Source organism: Temnothorax nylanderi, unplaced genomic scaffold, assembly GCF_030848795.1.
Source record: "Temnothorax nylanderi isolate EJ_2023f unplaced genomic scaffold, tnyl_v1.0 TNYL_tig0131_pilon, whole genome shotgun sequence".
Lineage (NCBI taxonomy): Eukaryota > Metazoa > Arthropoda > Insecta > Hymenoptera > Formicidae > Temnothorax > Temnothorax nylanderi.
Genome location: NW_027249193.1, coordinates 304,439 through 325,312, shown reverse-complemented (window position 1 = coordinate 325,312; position 20,874 = coordinate 304,439).

Here is a 20,874-nt window from a genome sequence, read left to right as displayed (position 1 = left end):
TACAATATCCATATATTGTCAATTCAATCCCGTCAGTTAGCACCGAAGTGCTCCAACAACGCTCGCCTCTATGCCGCGCGGAGCGCGGCAGTTATAAATCAGCGCGAGATGCAAGTGCCATTTCGAATTCCGGTGCGCATATAGTCCTTTGTCGCGGCGCATAATTCATACTCAGTTACACATTACGCCGCGCATTACACCATGCATTGCACCTAATGTCAAACAATATTCCGAGCGATAATATTTCAAGCATCGTCGCCGCTCCGTCCTGTACTTGTAATACACTTGGGGTCGCCGCCGTCGCCGGTGACCCCATTATACAGGAAATGAATACAGGAAATAATATTTACGTAGTATTACGCTGTTACGTATGAAATATCGTTTTCATATCAACGATATTCTGTAGACAATTTACAGAAAAGCGAAATGTATAAGTAATAGAAAGAAAGAATAGCGCTTCTCACATAACATAAAATGTTAATTTTATTACAATTAAATGTGAAAAGTTTAGAAGTAAATTAAAAAGTTAAACAGTTAAACAGTTAAAAGTTGAAAATATCTTTCTATTGTTTAATTCTTTTACAAATGTAAATATTCCGACGAAATCGTCAGAATAAGATTATGAAAATAAGTTTTTGTTCTAAAATGCAAAACCCATTGTCGAATCTTTTCAAAATATATTTTAAATTAAATAAATGAGCAAGAATATCATTCAAGATTGAAGACAATTATGTGAATAATAAATCAATATTTATCCTTCTTTCTTTTTCTTTTTTCGTTCATCTCTTTTTTTTCCTTTTTTCCGTATTAGGAATCCCCAAGATTCTTCAAATTAGATTCGAGTTATTTAAGAGACCATCGCTTGTACCAAACGTTATTATCAATTCAATCGTTAAGTGGTTTCAAGCGAGTTAAAATTTGAAGATCACGGGGAAGCTAAGCAAGTCGCATGTTCAGTATTTCTTACAAATTCCATTTCGAAGGAATCTGTAATGCTTCACGTTCTTGCATCAGTCTGATTAATCCTTCAACCTTTTCGAATTATAAAAGACTGCTCAATCTTCCCGCGTGACGGCATATTCAATGCGGTAGTGCCTACGCAGATAAAACCTAAATTTTCTTGAAAGTCTATCTAAGTAAATCTAAGTAATATAATCATATATATAAATTTATATATAAATTATTCGAAAAAGATGATTTATTATTAAACTAATTTTTTATTAATAATGATATGTTTAGTTCTAAATTAGAATGATTGTTAGAAAGTAAAGAAATTTTACTTTAAACTTTCGTTTTTTTGTCAATATGTAATATTTTATCAATTTTTGAAAAAATCAGAAATAAAATAAAAACTGTCATTGTAATTTATCATAACAATTACATAAAAATTATATAAAACTAGTTACTTTAATTTATTGATTAGAAAATAAAATTAAATAAAAAAATATTTACCTTTAAAAGAAATATAAAAATTATATATTAATTAAAAAACTGCAAAGTATTTTTCGTTCACAAAATCTTTCTTAAGCACCACCATAAGTGATCAAAGTACATACTATCTATATTCAATAATAAATTATCGATTCTGGATCATTCGGAAGCAGGAATAGACATAGAGGGAAAAGGAGAAAAAAGGAAAAAAGTAGTGCTAACAATTATGTAACACAGTATGTAAAGGACACCTGTCGTACACACTTATTGGCTGAAGAATTTTGCTAAGTCACTGTTAGGTCGACAAACATGGAGTCGACAAAGGCACAGCCTTTCGCGACATTGAGAACTATCTACCGGAGAAATGACTGTTGATCGCAACTGGCCACTCGATATTAAAAGCGAAAATAGTTCGCCGCCGGTTTCTAGAATAATACTCGGATTACATAAAATGCGAACAAATATGGAAGATTAACGTAAAGCCCATTCTCTCCGACTCTCTCCATTAATATTAACCTTTGTACGCCCTGTGTGTACGCCCCACAGTTTACTCTAGGTGGTTCTACATTCAAACATATATGTATCGAGTAAAATTTGGAAATATTATCCTTTCCGATTGATGTCTCCGAAATGTTAACCGTATTTGATATCAATCGAATTATTTGATCGAAAAATGTTTAAGTACTTCACAAAAACATTCTATAAAACAGACGTCTGAAATACATTACTTTATATGCAGTAATCCAATATTTTGTATCAACTTGGAAAGACTCGAAAGTATTATAATTTAATTGCCTACTGAATCATTCAAAATCGCGTAGATCAATACTGGATGGCACGTTTCGTTTTGTGTACGTGATAAATTCGTCGGCGTCAAATTGATTGTCGATCAGTACAGGCTACGCGGTAGCACGGGCGTGTTAACGCATTCTCCCCGCAATTTAGCGCAATTTAGTACTTCGCAGCGCACTTATTCGAATACGGCGTATACTCGCCGACCCGGCGCTGCAGAATGAATGATCAAAGCGAGCCGGATAACGTTTATTCGTTCCGTCAGTATACATGCCCGTGGTCGTTATTTCCGCACCGGGATTCGGGGATGTTCGATGCCGACTACGCTTTTCGAAAATTCTGCCCGATAGTGGCAAGCTGACCGGTAACCATCGCTGATATTTTTGCTGTAAAATCTGCTGACGATTACTGGAAACGTAAGAATGATTGGAACGAAGTTGGATCGTTATCATACGTAAAATCCTGTTCCGAATTATAGATCGTCTAAAATGAGTTTGATTAAAAACAGAAAATTCACCATCACAAAATTCACAAAAACCATTTTCTTTTCAGGGAGACTTTTTTTAATCCAAAGAGAATCACCACTACCTGTATTTTTTTAAATACAATTTCAGCTTTTAAATGCTCTATTACGTCAAAAATTTGAAGACAAAATAAACATTTGAACGTACTTTGTTATGCCACAATTACGATATATATTTAAGAAATTTTATTCCATTAAAAATTAATATTATTAGATCTTTCTGTCCCCAAATAAAACTTGCTGTGAAAAATTAATTAACTAAATTTTCGTGATAAAATATTGGATTTATTATAATATTGAAAATTATTATAAATTAAATCATTGAAGAATAGGTAAACCTTATATTTACCTCATTTTTTTCAATTCAAACCTCATTGTTCATTCCAACCTAAAAGTTTCTCATGTGGTCGAATAAATCTGATAATAAAATTAAAATAAATTTCATATAACGATTGTACGACAATATCAAAGTTTGAAATTTTCCGAATTTTTGCAAATATTTATAACATGAGTACCTTCTAAGTTATTGGATATAAATCCAATATCAAAATAAACAAATACAATGTACGGATTTAATATTCGAAAAAGCTATGAGAAATAGATACATGTGTTTTTCTTTAAGTTTTGTTGAATTATGTTATTGAAATTTATGAATATATAATATTTTTTATATAAAATACGTCTCTAAATGTCATTTACTTTCGCGCATGTTTTCGCATAATTTATACATATTAAAATATTGAACACAATAAAAACTGTGGAACAATCGCATAATCGAGGAAGTTTGTTTCGCAGCGCGACAAATAATATCCCGTTCATATATGTGTATCACGTAAACGTATGATACATCCGTTTCAACGCCTCGTTTCGGTACAATACGCAGCGTGTCCCTGTCATTAAAATGAATGCTTTATGATCGCAAATTATATGTTTTTCGACATCGATCTACCTTGTTTTTCGCGGAAGTTGATTCGCATTAATGATCCCCGTGTTGCATACGTAACCATAGGTAGCGAAAAACAAAATTAAAAACTCTGAAGCACATACACATCGGGGTTACGAGTTACGAGCGAATTCAGGAAGAAGGGGAAAGGAGAGAGGGCGCAACCCTAGCGTGGTATAGATCTAGAAAGGCGGAGAAACGCGGTAAACCGCAAAACGGTGCGTGACGAGGGATTGCGATGAATGACCTAATCGACGCCCACGTATCGCTCCCCTAAACTAAAGGAGAGACAAGGTTAAAAAGAGCCCTCAGCTACATGTCATGTGGTTATACATAAGTTAGGTGAGTCAGGTACGCACTATTGGAGGGGTTGAATACAATGATAATCTTTTGAAACGTATAACAGACTCCAATAGTATTTTTACAAATAACCGTTCGATAAAAAACAAAATATAATATATATTAAAGCGTGGCATAAATCAGATAAAGGTGCGTAATTAAAAAAACGTATTTAAAATTTAGATTAGATTGTATCATATATCATCAATCATAACGTTCGATAATTTTGGGGCACTGCATAATAATTGAGTTTTTCTCACCGTGTGAGTTTTTTTCAACCGACTATTTCGGTTAAATTCGAGGCACACAATTACCATGATAGAGTCAATTCAACTCCAATTAATAAATGGCGCCGTATATTTCGTTAAAGCAACGGTCGCACTTTATTTATCATTACTCATCCACGCAATGAGCAAAAAATAAGCGAGGGGAAATAATGAGGACCAATTGCGCTTTAATTAACATTCCTCATTTAAATTTGCAATATTTTACGACAAACGTATATCTATTCGCTAATAGACTACACACATATAGGTACACACGTGCACATAGAAAATAATTTATTTTAAACGATACTCCAGTATTTCTTACAAAATGAAATTCTCTAGAAAAATATATCAAATAAAAGTTTTAAGACTTTAACAGGTTTTACTAAATTAAATTTTTGTCTCTCCCTCTCTTCCCTTCTCCTCTTTCCTCTTTCTCTCTCTGTCTCTGTCTTCTTTTATCTCTTCCCTCTCTTTTCGTATGTATATGTATCTATATGGTAATATTTTGTATTATCACAGATAAATAAATATACATAAAGAAATTAATAACAAATTTTGAAAAAATAAGAACAGAACTTGATGATAGAAAAATCAAAGAAAAAATTTATCTTTATAAAAAATATAAATCTGTATTTCTTACTTGTACATAAATAAATAATTAATAAGCAATAATAATAAATAAATAAGAAACTTTAGTAGTTATAGTTAATAAATACAGAATTACGTGTGTAAATAAAAAAACAACTTATTTTGAATATATAACTTGATATATAAAAAATAAAAAGGTTACGTATAAATTTAAAAACATGTAATTTATATTAATTTGAATAGTTATACAGACATTACATATACTACTAATAATCTTAAATATTTTGAATATCAGTTCTGAATATTGTACACATGCTTTGGGTACCCAGGAACTATGTACTTTAATATCAACCGAGGAAGCGTTGGGCACGGGTAATGGCATTAATTATGCAGGCAATTAACATTCAAGCCACCCCTCGCAGGTATCATTTTACGGGGCCACTCTCCCTCTTCGCCATCAATCCAAATGTATCATCTAGTGTACGATCTCGTGGCATGATATGCCCTTCGTCCAAGTGCGCAATTGAGTACCGCCTTACACACTTACGTACAATATTATTCGCCACGAGTATGTACATAATCATTGGTATTTAACGGAAACATCAGTCCTTCTAATTAATAAGGGAGCGATCTCATCTTTGCTTTTCTCGAAATTATAATTTGAATAAAAAATAAAGAGAATATGATTCACGGTCGAAAACCTTATTTATTAATGATATCCTTGCAGCGAAATTTAAGCCTACATAGTATTTTCAAATTAGACTAAAAAAGTACGATTAAAAAAAACTAATATTGGCTGCAACATGATTGTAACAAATACGAAGTTAAAATTTTCTACCAGCGTAAGTAGAGAAAGAATGTAAAAAAGTTTAACTAAAGCATTTAATGGAAATCGTGCGTGTATGTAAAAAAGCAGAAACTGCAAAACCGCGCCACTAATCCCCGTTTGGACTCTGTCAGCTTTTGCAACAGTGAAATATGCAACGATGCGTTTGTTATGTTGTACGGCGTGAAAGTATATTTTTTCGCTTACAGCGACTTGCATTTTTTAACCGCGGCATTTTCGCGATATATACGTTATATATACATTTTAACGGATGGCATAACAACTCGCGCTCGCAACAGAACTAGTATACATTTCGCGATTTTGCAGTAAACTAAACAGATACACCAGGTATAACTTAGCATTTCCCATAATTTCTCTCCCTCTCTCTTTCTCTTTCTCTTTCTCTTTCTCTCGCAGTACTTTGTATAATCTTTATTAATTGTAAGTAGTTGCGTTAGTTAACGTGCAGTCATTTCACTGATAAATATTTTCAAATTTTATTTAATTGTTATTAAAGAATTATTTCTTTAATTCTTTATATGTATCAGTTCTTATAGAACTTATGCTGGCTACCTATATAATATATTTTAATATTTTCCGAAGAAACTTTTATTTTTCTCGTTCGCTATGAGGATCAAAACTTTTTAATGCAACAAAATTACTAAGACCGTTATTTAATGCTCGACCGAAGAAATGTCTATTCGTCGTGAAACTGCCGTCTTTTCTTATTGTCTGGAGAGGCACGGTTCGTACCACGACGCTTTTACGGCGTCCAACTTTGCGATTGAAGGGTGTAATGCCGTAATAAGCCGTATGGCAATTTCAAGTAGGCGACGAGCAAAAAGAGGACTCATTTGAACAGCCGCCAGTTGAAGAACACAACATTTCGTCTTTGTGCAGTTCTTAAGAACTACGAGTTCTAATAGCGTCTACGCTTTAAATGTATTGTTATCCTTCAACTATAAAAAAGAATTATAATTATAGTAATCGGATCTCTCGAATCGTGATTTTTGTTATCAATTGAACTTCTTAATTTTATTTCTCAAAATGTCAATTCAATATAGTTACATCATAGTATGATTATACGAACCAATAGTCCGTAATTAAGTAATCGTTAATGTCGTAAGTTAACATACATCGAGAAAAAAATACTCAAAAATTTATCGGTGGAATATATTCCACCAATATATTCCATGGAATATATTCCGCCAATAAATTTTTGAGTATTTTTTTCTCAGTGTATAAAAACATATTTTATCTAATCTTTTGTGATCATCAAATGCTATTTTCATCTTTTTTTTTTGCAAATTTTGTATTGATATTCTAAATCTTTCATAAAACAAAATATTATAATTGCGGTCGTAAAATCGCTTTTTGTAACCATAGCACTCTGCGGAAAATTTAACTACGCATAGCAAGAAGTTTAATAACGAAGTATGCGTCGTTGACATTCTGAAGAGGAGGCTGATAAACGCGTTGATAGCTTTCAAAAGGAACTCGCCGGGCAGATTCCGCGAAAAAGAGAATCACGAGATGCCGAATGTAATTATGAGCTTCTCTTAATTATCCCTAACAGTCTTCGCCGCGGCTTCTCATGAATTTGCACCAGGCTCACGATTAGCGAGCCAATCGCGGTATACTACAACAACCGAAAATCTGCAACGTTATACGGCAGATAATTATATAATGAACTAAACATCAAAATGTAGGTACATTAAAAAGTTAATTGGTAAGAGAATGTCTGCTGTTTGAGACGATATTTTATTGTCACTATTAAATTCCAGCGCAATACGGTTTCTTTTAGCAACGAAAGAAGAGCATACAATACAGAAATTGAAGACAGAGCGAACTAACCGTGACGCAAATTTAGCTGCAGCAAGATAATGCAAATTGTATGAAAATATGCACGATAAGCTTGCAAGAGAAAAGAAAACTTTTATACACTAATAGATAACTAATAGACAGGAAAAGATTATCAAGCAGAAAATGTTACTATTTTCTGTTTCACAGACAAGAAAATACGTCGTGTTCAAGTTATTGTAATGACAAAGATTGTCACGAGAGCACTGTACTTATTAAATCGTAATACAGAAGAAGGACTACATCACTGATATAGAAAAAGTATATATACTCGAGCTTCCATATTCTTATCATATCTTTCTGCGCTGTTCATTCCGCTATTCTACATTTACCACATAACATACGTGTCTATACACACACCTATAGAGATATAAAGACAGAAAATATTACATATAACAGTATAATCAATAACGCGATACTTTTAGATATTTTCTCTCATTTTGCACATGGCTATAGAAATAAGTATAGCCCGAGGGAAAGTATTGAGAATAGAGAAATTATTATTAAAAGCTTGATACTTTGTAATCTAAGAGAACCGAAATCTACAAAAGAAGAGAAAGTGCAGAAGAGAATCTGTAGTTGAAAAAACAGACAGTGATTCCGAGGACATCTGATATAACATTCTATCGAAATGGCAGCTGCGATGATCATCATTGTTGTAGAGTCTTCCTTAAATGTCGACGTCAGGGTGCTCATAGCACGTTTCGCGTTACCGCAAACGAGAGGGGTGAGAAGAGAGGCGGGTGCGGGCGACTAATTCGGCTGCCACAGGTGAATATTCATGAGGGGCGATCTTCGCAGCTTAGAGCGCCTCGTTCGCGAGGCCGTATCGCCATCGAAGAGACCTTTGCAACGGAGAAACGGTGAGCTTAGAGAAGAGGCGAAGAGAGGAAAATGTGGTGAAGAGAAATATTTCCGTAATGACGTCGACCCCATTGTCGCACCCGCCTGCGAAAGCTACCGTGTGTGTGTGTGTGTGTGTGTGTGTACAAACTGGAAACAAGCAACTGCTATTCTCGGCGACGCACGAAACGAGTATAATGATATCTAGAGGCGCGCGCGAATAGACGATAAATTTTTTAAAGTCTAGAATTTAACGAAAATCTAAAAAAATAAAATAATTCTCTCCGATATTGCTTTTATTTTATTGCATTTGTAATGAAAAATACTTTTCTTTAAAAATTATCACTTTTACGTACAGAATTGTATATAATTCCACCGATATTACCAATACTAAGATAACCCAATGTAATTGCGTATATATTTTGATAATATTGGAGAACGCTAATACCATTAATATCTACGAAACAAGATCCACGTGTAAAAAGCGAATGCAGCACGTGTTGCCGGAAGCGAAGAAGGTGCTTCGACAGCTATGAAATTCATCGATTCAATAGCTATGAAAACCTGGGGTGCATCATCGATCAGTCAAATGAGCGAAGAAAAATGGAACGCCGGAAGATCGATGATCTGGCCGGAGCTTAGCTTGAAGGTTTCCGGAAATTCTCCGTAGTCTTCTTATCCTTTTATGGTTGTTTGGGATTTTTCTATCTCTCTTTTTCTCCCCGTTTTCTATTAGACCGTTGGATATGAAATACCGGTTTTGTATCAACAATTTACAGATAATAAACGACCCCGATATTCTCAGTTCTTGCAGATTTTTTTCGAAAATTGCCGTAGCGAAGGGTATATTTCGCGCATCGTTAAATCTAAACTCTTGCAGTATCCGCTGCCGACAATGTGAAGGCTCGCGACTAGCCCAGTAGTCGTTAACTCGAGAGCTCCCGCTCCTCATTATGGTCGATAACTTTAATCACCGCTTGCGCAACCACTCTTGCCGTCCCTATTTCGTGCCAGTCAACCAAACGATGGCATCAGCCAGCATGTGTCACTCTAGTCATTCGCCTTTATCGTTGCGCAGGGTGAATTCGTTTACAAGTGTTAATAAGATAGAATTTATTGTTGTAATTTATAATTGTAATAGGTTAAAAAGTTTGTTCTTCAAATAAATTTGCTTGTTTCTAGCTGATAATTATCATTTTTGTCATATATACCGTTTCAGAAATTAGACATTTTTAAACGCACATTAATCTATGACTTAAATAAAGTCTTCTTTGTAACAGATTTATTTCAAAATTTTCTTATATTTCTAATTTAAAAATATTATATTGATAATGATAATGTAAAAACATAGAATGGTCAATTTTTTAATAGTAAAAAGACTATAAATTTATTATTAAATTAGATATGTTTGTATTATTATATAAGGCACAAAAGTTAAAAAAAATGGTAAATATGAGTTATAATCTAATTGACCCTTATCATACATACTTTCTTGCAAATTTATGATATTAATTAAACTGCTTTCAATTTATATGTGTATCAATTTATTCCGCAAAACTATCATCAAGTTAAGTTATGTCTTTACAAGTAGTACAATAATATTCTCAACGTTAAATAATCCCCCTTTATTTCTAGCTGATCGTAGGATTACCTGAAATACTATAGATACGGTATCGTTGCCGTGCCATTCCGCGCCGGCCACGTCGGTCGAGAAATTGACCAGCTAGTCCTCTATCCCAGTCTATCCTATAAAACAATAACCGGTTGCGCATCACGAAGGATCGGGAACTTGCGTCAGCGGTATTTTCAAGACGAGTCGACACCCCTTCTATCGTCGCCCAAGAGGGGTGACACATCCTTCATATGTTATCGTGAGACACGCCAGCACGTAACTCGATATCTCGCGGCCACGATAATCCGCTGTGCCTTAACCGTCAATTTCTCGGCAATATTTTACACCGCGGAATCATGCACGGCCAACGTATCGATTCACGTGTCGTGACGCAATAACTGCACCTCCGCCGCGGTATAATTTCGCCCAGAATAAAGCACCCACTTTCGGAAAGCACAGTCTTTCTTCCCGGTCGACCGAATGACCGTTTGTGTGTGGACAGAGTGTTATTTTCCTCTTGACAAGATTTATTGCTATTTTATACCTCTTGAAGAAGGTACTTGCATGTGCTGTCCGCCAAGCGATGTCATACAGAGTATGATTTGTACTATCTACAAAAATAAACGTGTAACTTTCTGACTATATGTATGAATATTTGAAATTTCCTTATTTCGAAATTATTAAATTTATTCGTAAGTAGATTAATTTGAAATTCAAAACTCGAGAACTAGTACGAAACTAAAAATATATCTATTATAAATCCTGTATTATGTTACTTCGCATTTACTTGTATTTCTGAATAATTTTACATAAGACCCATTTAGATCATGTCTGAAAAATTACATTTACATTTTTAAAAATTTCTTGCTTCTTATTTTTCTATTATTATAGTTCTTTAAAAAAAAATTGGTGTATTTAAAACGAAACATTTTACTGCGTTAAGTGCAGCAGTATATGCTCGAAATTTTATCCCATTTTTACAGAATATAAAAAACTTCGAGAGGATCTCACGAAATACACCTATATTCGCGAAAACCCTCAATTTCCTGCATCCAACGATCATGCCTTTCCCGGACACGTATCTGCGAGTTACGGAGATGTTTTTTCGCGGATATTTGCACGAGCAACGTACCCGGTCATTTCGAGGTCGATGACGTCCAAAATCGACCATGGCGCGAGAATTTCGTCCATCTTCACGTAGATTATAAAATCCGCCAAGAAATCGTCAGACGTCCAACTCGTCGAATATTAATGCGCGCTGGCAGAAGAATTTATCGATCATCCCAGCGCATAATCCCAGAAGTATGAGGAGCGCGGGTTTCGAGATCTATTTCCAATATGTGATTTCACGCGTGTGTATCGCGGGGTACCTACTCTCGCGGGAAATCGAAGTTTCGCGTTCGACTTCGCGAACCCCGTCTTGAGCTCAATTTCAGATTTGGAACATGGCGAATTAACGTGTGCTAATCGAGAAAAACGTTATTAATTTTAATCACTTCCAACAGAGCACATAGTTAAAGCGATAATTAATTAAGCAATATTTAGTAAACTTATATTCTTAACTAATATTATAACATTTAATTAATATAAAAACGAATATACATACACTGAGAAAAAAAATTGTTAATCCGAAAAAATATTTAGTCCGATACGTTCAACTAAACATTTTAGTCAATTAACTAAACATTAGTTGTTTCAACAACTTATTTAGTTTCTTTAATCAAGAATTAATTAATTCAACTAAAGTTTAGTTAACTAACTAAAATGTTTACTTGAACGTATCGGACTAAATATTTTTTGGGATTAAAAAATTTTTTTTCTCAGTGTACAAAATATATATAATTATAAAAGTGAGGTAATGCCACACTTTCATACCTTTTACTGTTACACCAACGCACGTTGGTATCATCATAATCTACTTTCTTTTTGTTAGGTTGAAATTAAAAAGACTTCCCTTATTTCTATTATAATATGTACTATTCTACCACTCTGTGCGAACCATTTTCAGTAACAAAATTATAATCAAATTTTTTATATTCAAATTATATTCATATATTTTTTTATTATAGTAAAGTTATAATTTAAATATCTACATTAAAAATATTTTATTATAAATGTTCTCATTTATAAATGTTCTTTTCATAAAGTGTTACAATACTCGATAAGTTTCAAGCAGAGGAAGTCCGCTGCGTTAATTTTTAAAGACCATTCAGCTGTAAGCTGCCGATAATGTCTATAATCAAGTAATAACTATCAATTGGAAATATTTGCAGCAAATATAAAAAAAAAGTTATACATTTATATATAATTCTTCTATCCACTACATTTAATTAAGCAGAAATTATATCAGCGCTATGTCGTGATAGCCTTATATGTTATAAAATTAATATCTCATAATTATGTGTCTCATGTATCATATACGCTCATGAAAGCCTTCATAAATGTCCTAGGTCCACACAAAATCCGTGACACGACTCGATTCACTATTACGCGCATCTGAAGCTCAAATCGTAATGGACACCGTCGTATTTCGCGTTCAACGCGGCCCTTCGAAGTCTTCGTTTATGACCGGCTCGCTTTTACGATCCTCCGACGAGTAAGCGGCTGATGTTAAGGGGAATATACCCTATACATGCCGTTATATTTTGATTCAAATTTTACAACTTAAAACATTCAATTTAAAGTATTTGAACCTACTATAGCTATATTAAAATTTAAATATTGATTGAAGTACAACACTTTTATTACATATTCATATTAATTAATTAAATCGAATAAGATCATTCATATATCAATACAAAAGTATTTCTGTTATATTTTATGGCAATCAAATAATTGACATTCCAAAGAAATCTGAACAAATTATTTATCTTTACTTAACAACGACAAATTTCTTGATAATATCAACATTATCTTGCAAATGTTATATTGATTTTGTTACGGGAATGAATATATGTGTATGTTATATATCTGTTCAATTGCAGTACGCGAATCGATATTAAGTTCAGCATCGGCAGTCGAGAGAAGGGATGGAAGGAATCCTTGGAAACCCTGTCGTACGGTGTTTGCCGTGCCCGTCCATCCGTCGTTCCATCCATCCATCCATCCACGGGGGCCACGGCACCCTTTTTCACGTCGGCACACGAGCGGGCCCCGCCGAGTAGTATCGATTTTGTCGACGGAATAAAAAGGCGATTCGTTTCTCTTTCTCGCGACGGCGACGGCGACGGGGACGAGGTTTGCATGCCAACCTCGTAAACGCGAGCGTCCATGATTCTTCCGCGACAGTGGAGCGATTGTGATGCCGGAAATCGGGCACTCTTTACGTCCTCTGACTCCTGAGTGGGTATATGGGAAAATAAGCGCAGCGGAAAATGGCAACTAAGCCGCGAAGCCTTGCCTTCTTGAAGAAGGAATCGGAATCCCCTTCAAGAAATTAAGCCCTTAATTTTCTGTGATTTTTCTCCGAGACTGAGGTGTCGGGCATAGTTAAATCTTTTAAATAAAATAAATTAATTTAAATAAGATACGGACATTGCTATTTATTGCCGTGAGCGTCTGCTTTAATTAAAATACATAAAACGCCAGTGCGCCAGTCTAATGCGCGAGTGTACTATGTAGAAACTCAGTTTATAATTAATATTTCTTTATATATTATTTCTACTCAATTTACTCACACACATATGTATGCGCGCACACACACGTACACATAAAGATATTTTAAAATTATGTAAAATTGCGGTCATCAAATTATTTTTTATAAAGCGACTTTTGGGAAGCAGTAATTAAATTAATATAATATAAAGAATTTAATATATAAAATAATTTATCATGATACATTTTCGTGCCAATAGTTTATCTATAGATTTATACACGACGTCTTTTGTGGAATGTAATATAAAAACGATAAAAGAACAATTGCTTCTAAACTAAAAATATAGAATAAAATAATCAATTTAGAGAAAACGCCATTTTCGGTCAAAACTGGATCTTGGTAGTCTAATAATATTATTCGCGTAAATTTTGTGTACAATTCATCGCCTTAGCAATAAAATAATTTAATTTTGAATATGACTTTGTTTTTGAGAAAAAATTATTTTAACGAACAGAAAATTAATAATGTATTTACATTTCTTTTTTACCCTGAAAAATCTCGATTTTGAAGTGTGTGACAGCAGCTATTAATACCTAAATAATATTCTGTAATATACAGTATTTTATTTTTAATAAAACAAAAAAATAATATTAGTAATTCAGGAAGTTACATATGAGAAACATCGAGAAGATTTTTATTTTTAAATAAAATATTGCATTTTGTATTTTGAGCTGTTGTATTCGATAATGCGTGTAAATAAAGTCATTTAAATATAAATATAATATTATTTTCAAATTTTTCAAATAATATTTCTCTAAACCGTACTCTCGTGGTTAATATTTTATTCCACGTTTCTGTTAGGATAGGCAGGTCAGGGATGACGAGAATTAACCGGTTAGGATTAATGAACTGGATCTTTTATTATAACGCGTGTACACTCAAGAATGTTCGAGACGGAAGAAGAAGAAGCTAACGTACACACATAGCAACGAACAAAAGTGAAGTGAAAGTTTTTGGAACGCTGTAGAAGACAGCGTCATCTAAAGTAACTAGAGAAAAAGACGATAGCGCCACCACAATCCAGCAGCGCTACTGTTAGCCATTGGTAAAGGTTTATAGAGAGTAACGAGGGCGCGAATTGTTCAATCTCTAACACCCTCCCTCAAGTTGCGCCCGGGAACAATCGATGGGTTGAAGTCCCAGGCCTGATATACATCTCAAATGTCTAACTCCAGATAAGGCTTTAGTGAGGATGTCGGCAATCATCTCCTCCGTAGGAAGATATACAAGCTTCAATGCGCGTTCATTTATCGCCTGACGGATGAAGTGGTGTCTAATATCTATGTGCTTGGACCTGGAATGAAACACAGGGTTTTCAGCCAACAGTCCAGCACTACGGTTGTCGTTGTAGATTACAGCGTCCGCGAGATCCGCACGTCCGAGTTCCTTGAGAAAGCTGGTAAGATACATGGCCTCCTTGGTAGCGTCGGCGATAGCCATATATTCGGCCTCCGTGGATGATAAAGCAACCGTTCTCTGTTTGCGCGATTCCCATGTTATGGCGGCTCCGCTGAGTGTGAAGATGTAGCCGGTGTAGGAACGTCTGTCGATAGCGCAATTGCCCCAATCAGCATCCGTATAGCCTCGCAACGATTGATCGTTTTTGTGGAAGACTAACTCATAATCGGAAGTCCTCTGAAGGTATCGGAGCACACGTTTGGCAGCAGCCCAATGTTCTCTTGTGTGACTTGTATTGAACTGACTAAGTGCACTTACTGCATGCGCTATGTCGGGGCGTGTTCCCACGGCAAGATACATCAGTGCACCAATTAGTTCCTGATATGGGTAATTTTCGGTGTTATTCTCTTCAACGCCCGCGTTCTTCGTTAGCTTGACGCCTAAGGCAATGGGGGTGCTAACGGGCTTACAATCACCCATGCCGAAACGCTTCAAAACCTCCCTGACGTAACCTCGCTGACCAAGATGAATCCTCTCTCCATCGCGCCGAATCTCGATGCCTAAGCAGTATTTGGCGTGGCCGAGGTCCTTAACCTTGAATAATCCAGCAAGCCCACTCTTGATCCGATTTTCCATATCTCGATCCTTGGAAATGATTAGGATGTCGTCCACATAGACGAGCACAAAGGTGAGTTTTTTCTCGTCGACGTAAACGCATGGGTCCGCGTTGGTAGGAGTTAATCCCATGCTGCGAAGCGCTTCATCGAGCACCTCGTGCCACTGTCTTCCGGCCTGACGCAGGCCGTAGAGGGCTTTCAGTAATATGCACACCTTGTCCGGTCCCTTGATGTTTTTCAGCATAGCGCGAACTCGCTCCAGAATCTTGGGATCCTCCTCCTGACGGGCCATCCTCTCGAGAGTTGCTTGCAATAGGTCCGGCAAGTCCATGTATATGTCGGTGTCGATTTTTCCGTTTAGATATGCAGTCTCGATATCTAATTGGGAAACCGTCAGATCGAACTTCGCGGCTAGAGCCATCAGGAGTCGAAGCGAACCTAGGCGGGCGACCGGAGCGTAAGTTCCAAGGAAGTCGATACCGGGACGTTGAGCGTATCCCTTCGCGACTACGCGTGCCTTCCTTCGATTTAAGACTCCGTTGGCGTCGAATTTATTTCTTAAGACCGTACGGCACTTAATGACTTTCGCGTTCTTGGGTCTTGACACGATGTCGAAAGTATCGTTGATGACAAGGCTTCTAATTTCCGAATATATCGCGTCGAGCCATTCATCCTTATCTGGTCCGGATATTGCCTCGCGAAACGGGACTTCGCATGCATTGAATGCGAATTCGGCATCTTCCCACGTCTCATCTTCGCTTGACTCGACCTGATTTCCTGCTTCCCGTGGTTCGGCGACGCCCGGCACCATGTTATATCCTTTGGCGGGTCGACCCGGTTTGCCCGTCAATATTTTGCGCGGTCTACCGGGACCACGTCGTAATTGATCGTCTGCTGGATCCGGTTCCCCTTGGTCGGCTTCGTTCGCAGCGTTAATTGGCGGGTTCTCATTGTGACCGCCCCGATCTGGCTCCTCATCGTTCGGTAGAACCCCCGCATCAGGGTGTGTGTTTCCGCCAATTTCAGTCTCGCCGATCGTCCCTGGGCTCTGTTGATTATCTGAAACAGAAAAAAGGTTGCCCGAGGATCCATGGACAGGATCTTGCTGGCCCTCCCTGGTCTGGAGCTCGTTGAAGAACTTGACATCTCGCGTCACATGAATCTTCATCTCAGACGGCACCCAAACGCGATAGGCCTTGGACGTTTCGGAATATCCGACGAGAGTTCCTTCAATTCCTCTTGGCGAAAACTTGCCCTTGTCAGGAGATTTGTCTAGGATGTACACCTTGGCTCCAAATTTCTGCAGGTATTTAAGGCTGGGGCGCCTGCCCGTCCACACCTCGAAGGGTGTCTTCGTATCGAGAATTTTTGTCGGGCACCGATTTCTCACGTGATTGGCGGTTGCAACAGCTTCGGCCCAAAAAGATGTCGGGAGTCCGGATTCCGTCAGCATGCAGCGAGCAGACTCGACGAGTGTCCTATTCTTCCGCTCGGCTACACCGTTTTGTGCGGGTGTATATGGAGTCGTTAACCGTCGTTGAATTCCAGCCTCCGCCAATATTTTATCCATAGTTGCGTTGCAAAATTCCCTCCCGTTATCTGACTGCAGTGCTTTGATTCTCTTACCGGTTTGCGTCTCTGCGTAATTTTTATACTCCAGAAACTTGGATGCCACCTCGGATTTGTTTTTCAGAAAATAAATCACGGTCCAGCGGCTATGGTCGTCGGTAAATGTGAGAAAATATCGGGCGCCGCCCCGCGACTGTGTTCGCATGGGCCGCACAGATCTGTGTGCACTATTCCAAGCAAGTCAGGTGATCTTGCGTGACGTTTTGGAAAGGGGAGTCTCGTGAGTTTTCCGGTGGCACATACATCACACGGAGGAAGCACGTCGTTGACCTTGAAGGTTAAGCCAGATGCCATCTCGTTTCGTAGCATGAAAGACATGTCGTTCCAGTTCAAATGGCCAAGCCGGCAATGCCATTCGGTCGCGCTATTCGAGGCACTCGTAGCTATGCATGCCGTGTCATGTCCCTCACGTAAGAAAAACAGATCACCCTCACGATCAGCCACCATTTTTATAACACCGTTAGCGTCTTTCACGTATGCGTGTTTTTCGGTAAACAGGACTTTATGATTTTTATCGACTATTTTCGCGATCGATAAGAGGTTCGTTCGAAGGTCCGGTACGTATAGCGCGTTCGCGAGCGTAACCTCCCTGTTCCGTTTACCGTTCGAGACTGTCACGTTCACGTCACCCTTGGCCGTCGCGCACGCGGTTGCCTGGTTTGCTAACTTTATACCGTTCTCAGCTTTGTACGTTTTCGCGAATAACTTGGCGTCCTTACAGAGATGCGAGGTGCATCCGCTGTCGAGACACCACCTTTGACTCGTCACATAATTTGACGATCCGCTCGTGGAGACATTAGAGATTTCGTTTGCGTAAAAAATGTCACTCGCGGTATTCGCACTTTGGGCTTCCCTCTTCTTCTTGAAGCAGTCCGCGGCCTTGTGGCCCTTCTTCTTGCAATAGTGACACTTGTATCTTGCTTCGTTCGAGGAGTTCTTACCGCCTTGTTGACGGCCGGTGGCGCCATCCGTCGGTGTCTTCGACTGTTGCTTCGAGAACATGGCGTTCGTGTCCGCCTCGGCGTTTTTATGAACCTTGCTATCGCGCTCTTCGATGATCTTGATCATCAATGCGTCTATGTCCGGCAGATTGTCGCGAGATTTGATTGCGCAGCAAAAGTTGTCAAAACTGTTTGGCAAGCTGTGAAGCAGCATTATAGACAGTAAATCGCCGTTGATCTCGATATCCATATTATGCAATTTATCCACCGTATCCATGTATCGGGATAAGTAATCCCTCGCGTCTTCGTCCTCGCGCATTTTCTTCAATAGTAATTGTTCCAAGAGCGCGGCTTTTCTCATAGGTCCCTGGGAAGCGTAAACAGATTTTAGCCTGTCCCATACCTCTTTGGACGTGTTGCAGTTCCGAATATGCTTAAGTTCCGTCGGACTAACGGACAAGACTAGATCACTCTTCGCTTTGCGATCCTGGATGGTCCAGTTGTTCAGCGCAGTTTGTGCCGCGGCGAGTGCTTCGCCTTCGCCGGTCACGGCGGGCCTCGGAATGTCGCCATTAACGTACGGCCACGAGTCGTTTTTTATCAAAAGCGCCTCAACTTGGATTAACCACGTATCGTAATTGTGCTTCGTTAAGAGTTCGATGCGCGTCGAATTAAACGTACTCATGTTTGATAGCTATTCGTGGCTCAACTATTTCGCGTCGTAGTTCGTTTCGCGCGTACGCGATCAAGCACTTCCGATAAAGGCGTACACAGAAAAAGTCCTTCGTTCGATTTTCGTCGTTCGCGAAACCGCTGGGCCCATAACCTGTTAGGATAGGCAGGTCAGGGATGACGAGAATTAACCGGTTAGGATTAATGAACTGGATCTTTTATTATAACGCGTGTACACTCAAGAATGTTCGAGACGGAAGAAGAAGAAGCTAACGTACACACATAGCAACGAACAAAAGTGAAGTGAAAGTTTTTGGAACGCTGTAGAAGACAGCGTCATCTAAAGTAACTAGAGAAAAAGACGATAGCGCCACCACAATCCAGCAGCGCTACTGTTAGCCATTGGTAAAAGGTTTATAGAGAGTAACGAGGGCGCGAATTGTTCAATCTCTAACAGTTTCCAACTTATTTTTTCAAAAGGCCTCACTCCCTGCCGATTGTATTACGCTTTTACTCCATATATACGTGTTGTGAGTTTTGTCTCGTCTACATAAATCATACCGAAAACGATTAAAATCCGCTATTCCGAATCACCGTCACGTAAGTCGGTGTCAGCCGTAAAAAAGAAAAATTTTTATTACAGACGGTGTGAAAAAAAAGAGATTTAGTATTTAGCTTAAAATTGTAACATCAATATTCAAATTCTTTGTAACATATTCTCTTAGTTTGAATTATTACTACAATAATTTTAATTTATAGTGTTTGTATTGTTTTTGTGTTCTTCAAACATATCATCATATATAGAAAACTTACCGAATATAATCTTTTATTACCGGTGAACCAAAGAATTCAATTAATTTTTCTCCGCAAGCCCGGAAACACCCCCCCCAATCGCTTTGGTACTTCGTTCCTTTTAACACTTGTAAATAACATATGAATTCAATGTCATTAAACATGCGCTTGAAAAAAAAAAAATATATCAACTGCTATGACTCCCATGTCAACTGCTATGAATCCCATGTAAGTATAGGGTAACTGTCAAGGAACTTCCACAGCCATACGGTATTGTCTGTCAATACAAAGCAATTTTCGGGGGTTATGCGTAAAGAGTAAAACAAACAAAGAGCTAAAAATGTCTATTCTAGAGATTTATTATAAATTTACTTACCGAGAGAATTAAATGTAAATATACACTATGGAACATGATTATCGAACACATGCTTAGCAATTTTAAGCCGTGAATAACGGGTATTGTGCTGGCGTCTAACTTTGTGCTAAATATTTTTCCGGTATTTGTGTAAGCGGAAAAACATATTAATATTTCTCCAATTTTACTTTTCCGATATAAAGACCAATTTACTTTTATTTCTATTTCCTCGGAGTTATTTCAATACCTGAATCATAATTTGACGTCTTTAGTAGTAATACAAAAATCAAAATGCTTTAATTAAGTAAGATTAATATTAAACAAAGGAAATCTATACACGCGAATAAGCCATATGTACACAAGATGTAGCTACAAAATATATTTTATAATTAATTATTAATTACTTAAAGTAATAACTGATTGTGTTGACATTATTGTTTGATGAAGGAGTAGAAAATCCAAAACTCGGTATTTCGTCTTCGGAAAAGGTTTCGATTTATTGATCACACACTTCGATCTGTACACCTCGTCAGCCATCAGACAACTGAAGGATACCCCGCAGAGAAAGCGGAAGAAGAAGAAGGAGGAAGAATACTGGAGTCAAGCGAGCTTATAATAAATGGCGTAAAATTCAAATATTCCAACACTCCCTCCCGAGTTTGACTCTGGTATGTTCTTTATAACTCAAACTTGGTCTCATAACGTCTTTTACTACAAAACTATATAGATATATATATCAATATGTAAACTCTTAATCTAGGTTACAGAACAATATAATCTTTGGCGTTA